General features: G+C 36.4%; 1 pseudogene; it reads left to right on the forward strand.

Annotated features, from left to right (window-relative positions):
• The first annotated feature begins 17,644 nt into the window (after positions 1 to 17,644).
• On the forward strand, positions 17,645 to 17,761 carry LOC119876106 (annotated as a pseudogene).
• The last annotated feature ends 1,704 nt before the right edge of the window (positions 17,762 to 19,465 follow it).

Consider the following 19,465-nt stretch of genomic DNA (forward strand, 5'->3'; position numbering starts at 1 on the left):
TTTTCCATCTCCATCTCCAAAGATTTATTTTTCCAAGAATGACACATAGTTGGGATCATACATCATGTTGCCTTTTTGGATTGATTTCTTTTCACTTAATAATATGCATTTGTGATTCTTACATATCTTTTCTTGGCTTAATATTTCATTTTTTTAGTGCTGAGTAACATTCCATTATCAGGATATAACCCAGTTCATTTATTCACCATATTAGGGACATCTTGGCTGCTTTCAAATGTTTATTTTTTGCTCATGGTTCATGAAGTTAGTGGATAGGCCACAATTGTCTTGGGCTCTGTGGGCTCTGAAGACCCAAACCACATCATCTAGCATTTCAGAATCCAGAAATTGGGACTCCTGGGTGGCTCAGCAGTTTAGAGCCTGCCTTTGGCCCAGGGTGTGATCCCGGAGACCAGGGATCGAGTCCCACATCGGGCTCCCTGCACGGAACCTGCTTCTCCCTCTGCCTGTGTCTCTGCCTCTCTCTTTCTCTCTCTTTGTGTGTGTGTGTGTGTCTCATGAATAAATAAATAAATAAATCTTAAAAAAAAAGAATCCAGAAATGAAGATCATCTCTGTCTACAACATGCTGTTCTCATGGTTGAGGGGTGTAGCAGAAAGATTCCTTGTAAGTCAGATAACGGCATTTAAATACCAGCTTCCATGTGGCAAACATCATATCCACTTGCCACCCTGTGGGCAAAGTCTCCCATGTACCGGCAAAGCCATTGGGTGGGAAAGAATGAAAGGAAAGGAAGACCAACATAATTATAAACATATATTACAATTTATCACTGTGATTTAGTTATAATGGAATAGGTTGATCACATTTTTGTTACCCTAGACTTTTTATATCTTTTAAAAATAAATTCGAGTGTTCACACACAAATACAACCTCACAAACTACGTCAATAACCAACTATCAAGAGCTCATTTCCACTTTTGCCATTACTAAAATGTTGAATAGTAAATTTTTGGATGCCTAAAAAATGGCCTCTTATTTGGACTGTTGGTTGTACTATAAAACTAGAGCAAGTATTACATGAACTCCTAGCTTGTTCTTAATTAATGGAGAGCCTGGAAGAAGAGTTTGGTTTGTCTGTTTTTTTGTTTTTCCATGAATGTTACCATCCATTAATCTAGAGTTGCCTGGCATTCATAGCTTTAGTTACTTGCAAGTACGTATTTATTTTTTTTATTTTTTAATAATAAATTTATTTTTTATTGGTGTTCAATTTGCCAACATACAGAATAACACCCAGTGCTCATCCCGTCAAGTGCCCCCCTCAGTGCCCACCACAAAACAAATTATTTTAATATTTGTGTGGAATCAGAAAAGACCCTGAATAGCCAGGGAATTTAAAAAAAAGAAAACCATATCTGGGGACATCACAATGCCAGATTTCAGGTTGTACTACAAAGCTGCGGTCATCAAGACAGTGTGGTCCTGGCACAAAAACAGACATATAGATCAATGGAACAGAATAGAGAACCGAGAAGTGGGCCCTCAACTTTATGGTCAACTAATATTCGATAAAGGAGGAAAGACTATCCACTGGAAGAAAGACAGTCTCTTCAGTAAATGTTGCTGGTAAAATTGGGTATCCACATGCAGAAGAATGAAACTAGACCACTCTCTTTCACCATACACAAAGATAAACTCAAAATGGATGAAAGATCTAAATGTGAGACAAGATTCCATCAAAATCCTAGAGGAGAACACAGGCAACACCCTTTTTGAACTCGGCCACAGTAACTTCTTGCAAGATACATCCACGAAGGCAAAAGAAACAAAAGCAAGAATGAACTATTGGGACTTCATCAAGATAAGAAGCTTTTTCATAGCAAAATATACCATCAACAAAACTGAAAGACAACCTACAGAATGGGAGAAGATATTTGCAAAAGATGTATCAGATAAAGGGCTAGTATCCAAGATCTATAAAGAACTTATTAAACTCAACAGCAAAGAAACAAACAATCCAATCATGAAATGGGCAAAAGACATGAACAGAAATCTCACAGAGGAAGACATAGACATGGCCAACAAGCACATGAGAAAATGCTCTGCAAGTACATATTTCTTGATAAGCTTTTTACCATTCACCAATCCTCCATGTTAGGCAACTTGCATATCCCACTGAAATGCAGACACATTTGTCTAAAACTGAAGTTTCAAACTTAAATAATTAATAGAGAAACTTCTCAATGGTATTTTAGAGTTGGTATTTTAATAAATTATATCATTTGTTACATTTTACTTCCATATATTTGTCTCACTGCCTTCTTGGCCCAAAACCTATGACTTAAAAACCTTTTTTTTTTAAGATTTTATTTATTTACTTGACAGAGAGAGAGAGAGAGGGAGAGAGCACAAGCAGAGGGAGCAGCAGGCAGAGGGAAATGAGGCTGAGCAGGGAGCCAGACACAGGGCTCAATCCCAGGACCCTAAGATCATGACCTGAGCCAAAGGTAGACACTTTGCTGCCTGACAGGCACCCTTGACCTTAAACCTGATTATAAAACACATATGGAAGATTTTAAACATGGTTTAAGTGGAGATTTGTACCACTTCAACATCATGAACTCAGAATTTAAATAGCCACAGAAAATAAAAGTGAGATCAAAATACTTAACAGTAAAGTAGAATTTTTGAAAGTATTATTTTAAAGAAAACTAACAGAAAATGGAAGTCTTTGGGAATACTAGTGGAGCAGGGACCATATCTCTTTTCTGTTTTCCCTTATGTGGCTCCAGGTTTATTAACAGATTATAATCCATTTTAGTAAATATGTGTAAGCGTACTAATATGAATGTGAAAGAGAAATAATTGAAAACATATATTGGTTTTCCTAAAGGATTAAAGTTTAATTTGACATTTATTGATCTGTAAAAACTAGCTAGGAAATTGTTTTGAAAATTAGAATAGTTTTGGAAATTGAATGGAATCATTACATACCCCAACTCACTAGGCCCATCTGACTTCAAATGTAGCAGATGTGCAGAGTCTGCATGTCTGGCTAGAAGCAACATGCAGATCATAGTAAAAGTGATCGAGGCTCAGTTTATATAGATATGTCTTCACCTATGGTTTACTTGAAAGAGAAATAGGTTGTGTTTAAATTGTAGAGGAAGAAAACAAGTTAGCTCCATGTAGCTCTTTAGTTAAGAGCTTTTTTCTGTGTCTTCTTATATGGGCATTTGTAGAACACAATAAGCGCTGACCCTCCTCAGAACCTTCCCCCACGCAAGTCACATGGCACGGGCAAGGATGAAACCAAAGTCGAGATTATACATGGAGATAAAGCAATTTTTTTAGAAGCAGTTCAACTTAAAAGTAGAATCAAAGTGTTAAACATACATGGTAGAAGCATTAAACTCAAAGTCTTGAGAATAAGACCCAAGTAAACCCCAAAAGCCAAGTGTTGAAAACCACAAGCGGAAGTTTAATAGAGCTTAACATTAATTGTTGAGGATATGGTTTCCTTCTTGTGGGTTGTTTTTGATGAAACCAGCTTGAGGCACCTGGGCGGCTCAGTTGGTTCAGTATGTGACTCTTGGTTTTGGCTCAGGTCATGACCTCAAGGTCCTGAGATTGAGCCCTGCACTGGGCTCCACACTCAGCTCAGAATCTGCTTGAGATTCTCTCCCTCCCCTTCTCCCTGCTCTTGCACGTACTCTCCTCTCTCCTTCTTAAATAAATAAATAAATAAATAAATAAATAAATAAATAAATAAAAACAAATAAATCCATCCTTAAAAAAATTGGCTTAACTATTTCTACTCAAACTAAAAGCCCTTTTAAAATATCTTGAGATTTCCTTTCAACAATTTAGCGGGAGTGAATTAGGAATGATAGAAGTGGAATTAATTCATAAGTGAATTAAAAAGTAGATGGAAATTGAGGGAAAAAACAAAGAAACAAATGAGTGTAAAATACTCTTTTTAGTAGTTTCAATAAGAGGAAAAGAGAAAATGCACATTTGATATTGAAAGCAAGGCAAAGCTTTAGAGCAGGCATGTTGTTCTCAGAGCTGTTTTAGAATAGAGGGGCTTAAAATCTCTGAGTATGCTGTAGGGAAGCACTTTGAAGATACAGGAAAAGGGGGAGAAAAGCTGATGGAACATTATCCTTGGCTTCTCTTTGCTGCTGGGTCAAAATCATGGAGCCATATTTTTTGCCTTTTTTTTTTTTGTCATAGTCCACATCTGGTACATCAGCAAATAGTGTCATGACTACTAAAATAGATCCCGAAGCTTACTATTTCTCACCACCTCTGCTGCTAACATTTTAGACTTGCCAATATCATTTCTCACTTTGACTGCTGCTGTATCCCAATTGACCTCCCACTTCCATGCTTTACTACCAAAGGTCTTTTACTCCACGCACTGGTCATAGCTTACAGCAGATCCTGTCACTCTTCTATGCAAAAAGCACAATGGTTTCCCATCACACTTAGGAAAAAAAATCCACAAAGGTCCTGCATGATGTGATTCCTGCCTTTCTTTCTGGGTTTCTTGTTTTCATTGTTTGTTTTACTGTATCCACTCTCATACCTTTACTCAAGCCACACTAGCTTTTAAAATATTTGTTGAACATGGCAGCTACATCTTCACTCAGACTGTTATTTTTTTGTTTTGTTTGTTTTGTTTTGTTTTGTTTTTTGCATTTGCCATCCCAACAGCCTGTGTAGCCACAGAGCTCACTTGTCCATTATTCAGGAATTTGTACACATACTAGCTTCTCAGGCTTTATCTGATCAGAAAAGGCATTCCCTATTGCCTTCCACTGTATTTTCTTTTTAGTACCTGTCACTACCTGACCTTATATCTGTTTATAAAGTTACATGGTTGGTATTTGACGATTCTGTATTGCCCCAATAAGAGCAGGAAACTTTTCTTTTGGTATATGACTAAATATTCATCACCTAGATGTTCATACACCAAGAGGCTATCTTTAAGAAAGAGAAAAATACAGATGGATAAAAATAAGTCCTGAAAATGAATATTTACAAAAAAAAGACAAAATATATAACAAAATCTTTGCTTTTAATTATTTTGGTCACTTTTACTGAGGTATAACTTATGGACTATAAAATTAACTAATATTAAGTGTGCCATTTTGTGAGTTTTGACCTCTGTGCAGAGTCGTACAACACGCACCACAATCATAATATCACCCCCACAACTGCCCTTATAGCCTTTTTTAGCCTATCACTGTCCCCTACTCCTTGACCCTTAGTGATCACTGACCAGTTCTTGATTACTATAGTTTTGCTTTTCAAGAATCACTCCTGAATAGAAGCATATGGGATATAGTCTATATGTGCCAGCTGCTTTACTCTGCTTCTGAGACAAATCCATGTTGGGGCTTGTATCAGTTGTTCCTTCCTTTTTACTGATACTGGGATATCATTGTGTGCATATGTCATGCATTTTTTGTTTGTTTGTTTTTACCATTCATCAGTAGATGGACATTTGGAAACCCTGTCAAAGTGGCATTGAACATTCACATATGAATCTTTGTGTAGACATATATTTTTATCCTTGGAGTGGCATTGTTAAGGCATATGGAAAAAATGCATGCCTAATCTTATAAGAAACTTTCAAATTGTCTTCCAAAGTGCATTCTTTGCCAGGACAATAAGAGTGCTATTGTTGCTCTAAATTCTCACCAACAGTTGATAGTTTTGGACTATAGTGAGTTGGTGAGAATTAGAGCAACAGTAACACTAATATTGTCCTGGCATGAAATGTACTTTGGAGGACAATTTGAAATTTCAAATTTTTTGACATTCTAGTAAGCGTGTTGAGGTACCTCATTGTGATCTTAATCTATATCTCTTAAGGACTAATGACTAAATATTTCCCCTGTGCTATTGGCTTTGCATTTATCTTCTTTGGTGAAGAGTCCGTTCATACTTTCTGACACTACTAGTGTACAGAAATATAGTTATATAGAAATATAATTGAGATATGACCGTTCTTTATCTATCTGGAAAGTTGTTTTTATCAATACATGTCTTGAGAACAGTTTCTCTCTTTCTGTATAAAGTTTGTTTGTTTGTATACAAATATTCACTTGTTACAGCATCATTTGTTGAAAAATTGTTCTTTTTGCAATGAATTTTCTTGGTACTTTTGTTGAAAATCAGATTTATGAGTGGCTCTATTGCTGGAATTTCTATTCTGTTCCATTGATCTATACATCTGCTTTATGACCATATCACCCTCGTGTTTCTTGGCACTTTATAGTAAATCTTGAAGTTGAGTAATATATATTCTCTGATTTTTCTTTTTTTAGTTTCTCTACTGTAAATCCTTTGAATTTCAATATACCTTTAAAACCTGATTGTCAGTTTCTACAAAACAACAACAGGAAACCCTGCTAGAATTTTGTTTTAAAGATTTTATTTGGAACGCCTGGGTGGCTTAGTGGTTGAGCATCTACCTTTGGCTCAGAGCATGATCCCAGGGTCCTGGGTTCAAGTCCCACATCCGGCTCCCTGCATGAGGCCTGCTTCTCCCTTTGCCTGTGTCTCTGCCTCTCTCTGTGTGTCTCTCATGAATAAATAAATATTTTTATTTATTTATTCATGAGAGACACAGAGAGGCAGAAACACAGGCAGAGAGAGAAGCAGGCTCCTTGCAGGGAGCCTGATGCAGGACTTGATCCTGGGACTCCAGGATTATGCTCTGAGCTGAAGGCAGAAGTTCAACCACTGAACCACCCAGGCATCCTCAAGCCTGGTAGAATTCTGATTGGGATGTCTTGATCTGTGGATTTGGTGCTTGAGTCTCTCAGTCATGGCATGGTATACCTCTCTATTTATTATTCAATGAATATCTCTCAGCATTGTTTCATTGTCAGTATACAGATTGCACATATAGCTTAATAAATATATTTTTATCTCTTTAACAATCATGTTAATTGTAAGTGGTATTTTAAAAATTTAAATTTTGGGGATGCCTGACTGACTTAGTGGTTGAGCATCTGCCTTTGTCTCAAGTCATGATCCCAGAGTCTTGGGATCAAGTCCCACATCGGGCTTCTCAGGGAGCCTGCTTCTCCCTCTGCCTATGTCTCTGCCTCTCTCTGTGTGTGTTTCATGAATAAATAAATAAAATCTTTATTTTTTTAAATTTCTGATCATTGCACATATACAGATGCCCAAACTATTTCTACAAATTGAGTTTGTATTCTGCTAGTTTACTAAACTTTTTTTTTCTAAAAACTTTTTGATAGATTTCTTAGTATTTTCAAGTGATAAATTAATATAATTTTTCTCTTTGTATTAGTTTCCTAGGGCTGCTGTAATAAAGTACCACAAATATTGTGGCTTAACACAACAGAAATGTGTTGTCTCACTCTTCTGAGGGCTAGAAGCCCCAAATCCAGGGCTCAGCAGGGTTTGCTCCTTCTGAGGCTGTGAGGGAGAATCTGCTCCATGCTTCTCTCCCAGCTTCTGGTGTACCGAGTATTTCCTTGACTTGTAGAAATATCATTCCAATCCTTTGTCTGCATAGTATTTTCCTTGCATCTTTGTCTTCTCATGCCCATCTTCCTATAAGGACATCAGTCATTTTAAAGTAGGTACCCACCCAACTCTAGTTATGATCTCATATTAAGTTACATCTGGAATGATCTTATTTCCAAAAATAGTCAACATTTTTGAGGTATAAGGGGTTAGAACTTCAATGTATCCTTTTAAGAGATACAGACTCATAACACTTTCTTCCGTTCTGTATGCCTTTCAGTTTTACCCCTGACTCATAATATTGAATGTGATTTTGAGTACATTCAGTACCTAGAAGTGATGACAACAGATATCCAAATCATGTTTGTACACAGCTGGATTATTATTCAAGGAGGAGGAGAAACTTGTATTTGAGACTGAGAAAAACTGAGAATGATTGCTATGAGCAGATCCTCAATAAGTAGAATTCTAAGGAATACAGTTTAGCATAGATAAGACTGACTTTATCGAAATAGAAAGTTCTGATACAACAAAGAAAAAGAAAATGGTAAACATGTGGGGAGATGTAAATGAACATAGGCTGTCAAGAATAGATAATATAAATTGGCAAGGTTAAAAACTAAGTTCTAATATCACTCAATGCTTTGTTAAATTATTTGCAAATTTTCCTTTAGGCTGGAAGAGAATAAAGATTTTTAGTAATTTCAGTTATGATACATTAGGTTTGTCAGTTTTATTTTATTGATTAGCCAATAAAAATGGTTAATGGAAACCAAATATATAGGTTATAAGGCAATAGAGGAAAAATAATAAAAAATAAAATAATAATAGCAATAAGTCAATTAATATATTTATTTAGTCCTAACAAAAATTTTATTCACAGCAAATAAGGATGTTGCGGGGAGTGGCTTCCAAAAGCCATGATTCCCTGAGAGAGGGTGAATGGGTTCCTTTTATTTAGGGTTGAATGGATGAATATTGGATAGGGAAGCCTTTTCATCCTATGTAGAGAGGGATTTATGGTCATGCATGTGCCTTAAGGAAACATGCCTATTCTACATTGTATGTGATGTAAATGAGGGCGAGGCTCCTTCTTGGGTAGAAATTGTAGTAGTATAATTAGATAAAGTAGTTGTTGGTCATTCCAGAGATCACAGTGCAATCTGTCTGTTTAGGCATGAGTTGAGAGGTTTAACTAAGAAAGTCTGAGTGGTTTGAGTCAGTGAGAGGTCTTGTCAGGGCAGTCACCATCACCTGAAGGATGGTTTAGGATTTCATTTGCCTGAATAACTCAGTAAATTTAAAAGAAAGTAAGATAAGAAAAATAAATAAATCATAGAGAAATGTGGGACAAATAAAATGTGCAAAATAATTGAAAATAAAAAGCAAAGACAGTAGATTTAGGTCCAAATAGATCTGAAATTATATTAAATGGGCCAGTTGTTTATCTAAAAGTTAGAATTTTCAGACTGGATACAACTTTCATGAAAAACTAGGAAACAGGCATTATATTTAAGTTTCTTATTTTAAATATTTTAAATAATATTAGAAAATAAAAGAATCATCAAATTTGCATTCTTACATAAAACCATATTCATTTTACTTTCTTTTGGTGAGCAAATATCTAGGAGTTTTTTATGTCATAATTCATTGTCAGTTAGATACCATATTTCATAGTCATATTGATTAATTGAATACTAGTTTAAATATTATAACAATACTAATTATAGCAAATAGACATAATATTTTATAAATTTCAAAGCTATTTTAAGACTTCTTGGGTTGCCTGGGTGGCTTAGCAGTTGAGCGTCTACCTTCAGCTCAGGGCGTGTCCCAGGGTCCTGGGATCTAGTCTTACGTTGAGCTGCCTTTGGGGGGGGAGCTGCTTCACCTTCTGCCTATGTTTCTGTCTCTCATGAATAAATAAATAAATCTTTTTTAAAAAAGACTTCAACTTTCTTTAAAAAAAAAAAGATTTTATTTATTTTTTTTAGAGAGAATGAGTGAAAGAGAGCATGAGTGGGGGGATACAGCAGAGTGAGAGGGAGAGAGAAAATTTCCAGCAGACTCCCCGCTGAGCAGGGAGCCCCACATGGGGGTCATTCCCAGGACCCTGAGAATGACCTGAGCCAAAGGCAGACGCTTAACCACCTGAGCCACCCAGGAGCCCCAAGGCTTCAACTATCTCATTTATGAAATAAAATGGTTAACCTAGGATCTGTAGAGACAAACATTATTATTTGTTGACTATAGGTAATGCCTATATCCATCTTCTGGGGAAAGCTGACCACTTGACCATCCTAGGCTAGAGCACTGGAATAAGCAAGCCCCTGACCCAAGAGAAGCCAACTGAAAATTGTGTCATATAGAGATCTGGAATGAGAGCTATATGCAGAAGGGAAAATGTACCTATTTCTATCAATTAAATCTCATTTCATAGAGATTCACTTTGTAATGTATGGAATGAATTTAACATAAATTGAGAGAGGACAGAGCCAAAGACATACAGGGATTAGCTAAAGCCGAGATAGTAAAACTGTGGGATGCCAGAAGCCAGGGTAAGTAGACCCTATAAATAAACAGAGCTGTCAAGCATAGTTGAAAGTAGAAATAAATTGGTCTCTATCAATAAGATAGTGGAATAAGACACTAAGTGGGACAATGATAATATTGGATTAAGAAGCAATGATGTCTCTATCAAAAAAAAAAAAAAAAGCTAGGGTTTCTTATGATCCCTTAATCTGATTCCACACTACACTATAATTAGTTTTTCCTCATCAACCGTATTCTAGATCTTTAAGACCTTGCTATAAAACCAATCTTATCTCCTCATTCCTTTATGAAAAACAAAACACACAAAATGTCATATCCTCTGAGTAATGTGAGCAACTGTCTTGCAATCTGAAATAACCTAAAATAAATCTTCTCTGTATTTCTTCTTACTCAAATAATTTCTACAAGAACATCGTCCACCGACCCACTAGAAGAGGCAAGAGTTAGGCATGAGGTGTTATTAGCCAGCTTGCAGAATGGCAAGCCCAAGTGTTCCCCAGGTGGAAAGGATGCCAGGCACTCTGAGAAAAGTGGAAGGAACACAAGTCTCGAGGCACCATGTGGGAGTATTTGGAGATGTAGGCCACACTCAGATAGGAAGGGGTGGTGTATGTTACCTGCAGCATCTAGACTGTGTCCTGCACATGGGAGGGGGTTTGGTGGTAGGCATGGCAAATTCGCATTTTGTAAGGTTCCCTTTGTCATCCAGGTGGAAAGCACATCTCTGGAGACTCAGTTTACACTGGATACTGGTTAGAAACTTTTGCGATGATTGAGATGAGGAATGACACATCGTTGGGCTAGAGGGTGACAAATGAACAAGAGAAAGGGGCATTGGATAATTACTATTAAGCAGGCACTCTTCTGGGTTTTGGGTAGCCAGAGATTAAGATTAAAGATCCCTGAGTGATAAAGAACTCCTATGATTGCTAGAAACTAAGGAGTAAGCAGGTCATACAGAGTGAGACACATTAACTAGAGGTCTTCACAAGTCTGTAGGAATATGCAGGCAGGGAAGGTCACAGACCAGAGGGAACAGAATGTTCAAAGACACTGGAATGAGAGAAAGGATTTATTTTACACTCTGTTTTTTTTTTTAATTTATTTATTTGAGAGAGAGAGAGAGAGAGCACAAGGAGGGGCAGAGGGAGAGGGAGAAGGAGATTCCCCTGCTGAGTAGAGAGCCCCACCCAGGGCTGGATCCCAGGACCCTGGGATCATGACATGAGCCGAAGGCAGACTCATAACTGACTGAGGCAGCCAGGTGCCCCTACACTCTGGTTCTTATCAAGCATACCTGTCCATCATTTCCATCCATCCTATTTCAGATTTGCTCTCTGCTCTGTAACATGTCCCCCAAATGTGCCCCTCCTCGCTCATCCACTCTCACTAGTAGAAAACCAGCTCAGATTCTAGAGCCTTCCTGAGGCCTTTTTTTTATTGTTGGTGCTGTTTTTTCTTCTCTAAGCTATCATCATTTCTCACCTGTAACTTGGAGTTGGTTATGCACTTACCCCTGATATTTTTACATGTGTTTTTTCCTCACTGCTGAACTGTAAATGATTTTATTGAAAGGGTCATATATGTATTTTTTATTCTCTCTACAAGATTCAGTACCTCATTGGTTATGTTGTCTGCAATAAATGTACTTGCTTATGGGGGAATGGAGAAGTGATGGGCGAAGGTAAAGAACCAGGGGTTTAGTTCCACAACTAGCCCCAGGTGTCATTGATTTATAGTGAATAAAGGGAGAAAAAGTGTTATAAAATAATGTGATTGTCATGGCAATGGCAAAATAAATTGGATTCTCAAAGGTATGGGAGCATTTTTCAGCACAGCCTCTTCTAATCAAACGTCATCAGTTGTTTAAAGGATTGTTCCTTTCAGTTACAGGAATTAGGTAAGACATTAGTGGAGGGCCAGTTCATACACAAACTCAAATATGCTTACAAAGGAAGTCTTATTGTCCTGAAAGCATTCTGGGTCTCTAACGTACCCAGGCATTGTTTTCTCTCAAGATCTTTACATCGCAATATTCTTTCTTCTTTCATTGTAAGATCATTTGTAACATCTCTAATTTGGTGCTCTGTCCTTTATTGTTCTAAGCCTTTCACAGTATAATTTTCTACTCCCTTCCCTCCTTATTATATTAGCTGACCTTCTTGCATTGGTAGATTCAAATTATTATGCATGTGAGATTCATAGCAATTACAGCTTTGAGTGTTAATAAGCATTTATTCTGATTTTATTAGAAATAATCTTAGGATGATGTTGAATATAGAAATGTGTGAATTGGTTGTGGGCCTCACAAAACAAAGCCTTTGAAACTATCGCCAACAGCAAAAGTAAACAGAGCTAGCTTCTTTAAAAATTCTTTGCTAAAATAAACATGTAAAAGTTGTTAAATAAAAGTACCAAAGCAAGTTTTCACCTACAGTGACAGAGCTAGAAGGATAAAGACAGAAGATATTCACTCTACTATTTCTGGGTGAAAATTGTTCTAACAGCCCCTACACACACTTTTATTGTGTTTACTCTTCTTTAAAAGAATGTTCCACAGCCTTAGCTTAGAATAACTCTGATTCTTTTTCTTTCCCCTAGAGATACTAGATAAATGGCTATAACGGACAGAAGCACTTTGTTCCATGACCTAAGACCATGTTCAGATACACAGGTTACTAAAAAGGTCATACCGATACCCAGGTACAGGACTCTAAGTCGTGTGTGTGAATAACAATTGGTCTCAAAAATCAATAAAATGCAAGGCTAGTGACAAAGGTGAGGGAGCTGAAGTATAATAACATGGTGACCGGCCTTGGAGCAAGTGAGTTGTTGTATATGAGAATTCTCTTCAAATGAACTGTTTGATTAGGTAGTCTAGTTAGTTCCCAGAAGCAAACAGGATGCCAGGATATCAGTCAATAAGCTTGCACATCACCAGCTTCCAAGAATTCTGTGATAAAAGAAACTTAGAATGCTTTCCCAATCACCGAAATAGATATTAGGTTCTAAAATGTGAGCTAAGAAATGAGAATTTGGGGAATTTCTGTTTTCTCTCCTACCAACCACTGCGAGGTCTTTATGAAGAATTTTTAACCTCATTGTATGTTGGTTTCTTAATATATATGATGAAAATGATAATGCTGAACAATTCCGGAGGGCATGGCAATTAACTAGCATTTATAAAATGCTTTAAAGAGAGGTACCATGTGAGAGCAAATGATTTAATGTAAACCAATAGATGGCTTATGAGCATACCATCTGAATGAGAACCGTATCCACTGAAATAGCTGGATGTGATCAAAGAGACAGCTGGAATTTAAAAATAAAAGTTTAAAAATCTGGCAATTAATCCAGAATTCTCAGGACATACAGATAGCTAATTACCATGACTCTGCTCTTCAGAGCACATTGTAACAAGTTATGTTTTATTTTGATCATTCTTTTCAGTGGTTTGGCTTCCATCCACAGAAGAAAGAACAAAATAAAATATTATCCAATCAATCAGTTGCAATAATCACCATATTACCAAAAAGTAATTAAAAAAATATATATATATACCAAGAGAAAGCTGAAGTGGTTGAATAAGAGAGGAACCTGTGGTATGGAAGATAAATACAAAATATACAAAAAGGAGAAATACATGGCTTCCTGTTTAAAGCAAATGCCTAAAGGTAACATAGAGAGGATGTAGAGCTCACAGCTCTGCTTAGCAACTAACGCACACGCTCAAATATGACTCGCAGTGTCAGTAGATTGGTCCAAATAAGCTGAAGGGAAACAGTCAGTAGACACTTTGTCCTGAATTTTTTTTCTTTTTACCTTTATACTATTTTGGATTCACTGGACCTTGTGAGTGTCCTCCATCAGTTCTGGAAAATTCTCAGACATTTCCTTCTTAAATACTGCACAAATCTCTTTCTCTGTCTTCTCCTCTTAGGATTTTAATTAAACATGTGTTAAAACTTCTCACTCTGTTTGGAATGTTTCATAATTCCATTTTAGGATTTTTATCTTTTTTTCACTCCTGTTCTATGATATGCTTTTAAAGTCTTCTATTTTCCACTTTACTAAGTGTGAAGCTCAAGTGTATAATATTGGTAGGTCCTCTTGGGTTCCCGTCATTTCAATTTTAACAATAGTATTATAAGAACCTGACACTGTGAAATGAATCGTGCATATATTTTTTATCATATACATCAAAAGTGAGATGCTGTTGAGAATAAGTTATGATAAAATGTAAAATGTATCCCAATTTCAGAAATTTATAATGAAAAAATGTTTGTCTTAGAGTCGATGAGCAATGGTAATGCCCAGGGAAGTATGTCCCCTTCCATCCTCATTTTTCTAATTCTGATAATACCTTCTAAGGAAAAATACAATTAAGACATTTATAGAAAGCATCCAAAATCATGAAATAATAGATGTAGGACTTCTTATCCCTTGCCCTCTACTTCTGTGATTCATTTCCAGGCAGCTCATATTTTAAGCATCCACCTGCTTTGTGCTAATTTCTCCACCTGTCAAAGCCTTAATCAATTCTCATCACAATAATGCATCTGCTCCATAGGTTCTGTGGTATTTTTCATATTTCAGCCCTTGCTGCACTAATCTAAAACTTGTGTATTCATAATGAAGAAATTTCTGGCAGTTGGAATATGTGGGAGCAGCTAACTAGGGAATGAGGAGACCTGGTGTGAGCAAGTCATATTATAGAGGAGACAACATCACGGCTCCCTCATAGAAGCCAGTCGATTAGAGATAATGTCTAATCTCTAACCATAGAGATAAATTGTTGTTGTTCTATCAATACTGGCATGGTTAATGACTACTTGGCCATAAGAAGTGAGATTTTCATTTTTTTTTAAGTACATAGATTTCCTGGTCAAAATACTTTTCCAACACACATTTCTCCCTCACTGTTCTATCAAACTGTCCAAGGAGGGGAAATCACTACCTAAACTCTTAAGAAAACTATTTCATAATAAGACAACAAAAATAAATGGCTTATATATTATTATACATGTATAAAAATGTATAAAGTACAATCACGATTTTAAAGAGCTTTCATATCAGCAACAGGGCACCGTTAAAATGAGAAAGCCTTTAATTATGTTGTAAAGGTCTGGTATTCCAGGAAAAGGTCACTTCAAAATAAACTTCTAACAGTTAATTATCAGTGATATTTAACTTGTACAAAAATTAAATATCACCATATAATCCTGTGATCATTTTATTGCTTTTGTAGACATTTCAATATTTTAAGGGTTCTCAAGAAATAATGGAAAAGGCTTGCTGCTGAGCCCAGTTCTTAGCTTTGTATGAAAAACCAAATGAAATTCTTGTGCTTGTTATACAAATAGATCTTTAAAAAACATGAAAAAATAGTACTGATCCCCAAGAAATAAACAAAATCATACAGTGTACCTTAAGTTATTAAATTCCCAAGAATTGGTTTTAAATTCCCAAGAATGATCCTAATGAAATACAATACCAATTTAAAAAAGTAGAATTCCCCAGTTCCTATCACAGCCTTGCTCGAATCATAAATGATTATAAGAACTGATAACAGCTATGACAAAGTGAAATTCTGTGATTTAAATTTAAAGTCTAAGTAGCAGTTGCATACTTTCTCAGTTGAATTGATAAATACTGCATATTATAAACTTTATACATACAATATAAAGATTATGTAAAGTATAGTATGAAAGGAAAATCATAGAAACTTGTGTTGAGAAGAGTGAAAGACAAAAATATCTTATTGGTTTGAATATTTAGTAAGAATCTGGTTACTTGCCAAACTGAACTAGATTAGTATAGAGTCACTTTATCCTATGCATGGCCTGGCAGGAGGGTGTCACCAGAGCTTATACTTCCTGTACTCACTCCTTTGTCAGCTTCTCGTGGAAACAGCGATTCCTGATTCTCATCTATACTCAAGTGTAAATGAAATAGTCAAAATTATGGTTTGTCCAAAGACATGAAATATTTCTAGGATAAAATATTGTGAATTTACAGCTATAAAGTTGAGATGTACCTCATTTAAATATCTCGCAGTTTTCTTTTTTTTTTTTTTTTTGTTAAAGATTTTATCTATTTATTCATGAGAGACACACAGAGAAAAGGGACACAGGCAGAGGTAGAAGCAGGCTCCCTGTGGGTAGCCTGATGTGGGACTCGATCCCAGGACCCTAGGATCATGGCCTGAGCCAAAGACAGATGCTCAACCACTGAGCCACCCAGGTGCCCCTATCTCCCAATTTCCTTACTCATGGCAGTGGTGATACTACTAGATGTCTATGTCCCCTGTCACATAGCTCTGAACACCTATATAGCAGTCAAAGAAGAAAGCGTATAAGGAGTGTATGGATATCCTGTTGCACTGCTTTTATTTTTAAAAAGCGGATTCTATAACAATATGTAGATTGAATAAAACCCTTTGTTTGTGCTCACAAAGTCCCTTTTGTTTTCTTTTCTTTTCTTTCTTTTCTTTTCTTTTCTTCTTTTCTTTTTTTAATAATAAATTTATTTTTTATTGGTGTTCAATCTGCCAACATACAGAATAACAAGGTCCCTTTTAATTTTAATGATTCCAGGGATCCCTGGGTGGCGCAGTGGTTTGGCGCCTGCCTTTGGCCCAGGGCGCGATCCTGGAGACCCGGGGTCGAATCCCACATCTGGCTCCTGGTGCATGGAGCCTGCTTCTCCCTCTGCCTGTGTCTCTGCCTCTCTCTCTCTCTCTCTCTCTGTGACTATCATAAATAAATAAAAATTAAAAAAAAAATTTTTAATGATTCCAGCCTTTGTTCCGTAATGTTGTATAGAGTAGCTTTGGAGTAAAATCCATGCCTCCGAGCCCCACCTCTCCATCACTGATGTATGCCAGTGGTAATAAACTGGTTTTGGTTCAGCACGACTGCGCAAATATTTTTTTTTTTTTTACGAGAGTATATCAGTATTTGTGAGCACTTAAAAATGGCAATTTTGTGGGGCACTTGGGTGGCCTAATTGGTTGAGCATCTGACTTCAACTCAGTTGGTGATCTCAGGGTCCTGGGATGGAGCCCCTATGAAGTCCTGGCAGTGTCGAGTTCCTCACTCGGAGGGGAGTCTGCTTGTACCTCTCCATCTCCTTCTGCCCCTCCACCTGCTCATGCTTTCACTGTCTCTCTCTCTCAAATAAATAAATAAAATAGTTTTTTTTTAAAGTGTCAATTTTGTGTGTATTAAGAATATAGGAAAGAATATAAATAGATTTTTAAGGCACTTACGATGGATAAAGAGGATGCTAGCTAAAATCACGCTGAAGTTAAAATGAAGTTTAAACCTCAAGACGTATCCAGGGGAAATTTTTCTGTAGTTTCTGGCTAATAATCATCCATCGAAGTGTTTAGAATATGAGGAGAGTAATTCAGTAAGACATCTGAGAAATGTGGGACTATAGTCTTGGGCTAAGGATTCCAGAGCTGAGATTAAAATTCAAAATTTTGTTCATTGTTGACCCCTCTATTTAGAATATATCCAATTGCTTTCTTGATGGCTTTGATAAGGTTTGGCAAGTTGGAGAAATCCTTCTGATAATTTAACTTATTTAGGGTTTGAGAATACCTATTGCGTATGCTTACTTTGGCACTTATACTAAGAAATTGGAAGGCTACACAGAAGATTAGCATGGCCCCTGTGCAAGGATGACAGGAGAATATCTATTGAGCAATAGGGATCTCCTTCTTTTGCTAAAGCCAGGGAGTGAAGCCAAGCATGAAGATACCAACAAAACTTACATTTTTCACCTTTTTCATTTTTTAAAAAATTTCTGTTTCTTGGGTCTAAGGAATGGGAAGAAGAGACAAGCATATCAAAAGCATAATAAGAAATCAGTGGATATTGGTATTTCTTAACATTTGCTTTTCTCTCTAGCATGCTGTCAAAGAATATTAGAGAATATTGGTAACTGAAGGGAAATTCTTTCAGTACAAATAGCTTTATAGAGTTTTATAGACTACCCAGATGTAGATGCACAAAGGGAAAGGGAAAACATACTAACCAAACTGTTTTCATAGATAAGATTTCAAAGGACTTTTTACTGTCTGTTGCTTGCATTTTTGTTTCGTGTGAACTTTTATTATAAACGTATGCATTATGTAGCCATTTTGTTATTTTTTTCCTTTTTAATTGTCAAGACAATACTTGAAGAGAGGTTCATAGTAAATTATGTGTTACATATATATAGATATTTGTTTTATAGACAGAATCAAGCTCTACATATCAATTCATATTGTTTTCTTAACCAGCTTAAAAATGCAAAGAACTTACCATCACACACACTAGGAATATGTAATACAAGCACATGTAGATCTACCTCATTTCTCTAAATTTTCATGTAGGAGCCCATATGGATATTCTATATACACATTCTGGATTTCAGTAAATACCGTAATAGCAGGTAGCCACAAGAATTGATTTTAAATATGTTCAGCCAAGCAGCCACTTGCCTCTGCAAACATGCTTTTGCAATTTAGCCAAGCAGTGACAGACAAATCCTGCGTGTTGGCCAGTCAGGAGTGGGCTCATTCTAATAAACACACTTGCAAGCACAAGCCACTCCAGAACAATCGCATTTGAGTAACTGGGCTGGTGTAGATAGTAACAACCCCCTGTATAGCCCCAGAAATCCCTCAAACCCTATAGTGATAGAGTGGATTTTACTACATGAATATTAAAAATAATTTTTAAACCATGCCACAAGTCATTAATATATTGGTGTTCATTTGTCCTTCGGTTGACCACTGGAATCCCTTTCTGGTTCTTCCTATATCATTCTAATGTGGCTCTATCATTTTTTAAAGAATTTCCTTACTTTCTGGCATAATTTGATGCTCCAGGGTTACCATGTAGTATCTCTGCCTCAGCACGAGAATCTGATCTCTGCAGGGATCCCTGGTTCCTCTTGGTGTGGAAAATTGTTTTAAAGATCAAAACCTTATCATGGTTTTTTTTTTCATAGCTACTAGTGTCACTGTGTTGGGGCTCTTACATCAGATAGGAATTTATACTGTATATTTATATTATACATCATGTATTCATGTTATATTTCACATATATACACACAAATACATACTTTTATGTTATTTTTCATGAATTCATAGTGACAACTGTAGCTCCAATGTAGCCTGCAACCTGAAAGTGTTCTTTATGTGGGGACCCATCCCATGTGTCTCTCTTCTCCTGTGTGAGAACCACCCTGATATCCACAAAAATATATTTCCTTATTTCTTCAGTTCTACAATAATCATGAAACATAGTTACAGAATTGCTACAGCTATAGCATTACCATCAATTACCACCAGTGACCTACTAATTAGAAGAGAATATTTTTCAGCTCTGCTGTTGTATTAGACTAAGAAAGCATAGTCTAGGTTAAATATATAAAAGGTTA

The sequence above is a fragment of the Canis lupus genome, chromosome 2 (genome assembly GCF_011100685.1).
Source record: "Canis lupus familiaris isolate Mischka breed German Shepherd chromosome 2, alternate assembly UU_Cfam_GSD_1.0, whole genome shotgun sequence".
Taxonomy (NCBI): domain Eukaryota; kingdom Metazoa; phylum Chordata; class Mammalia; order Carnivora; family Canidae; genus Canis; species Canis lupus.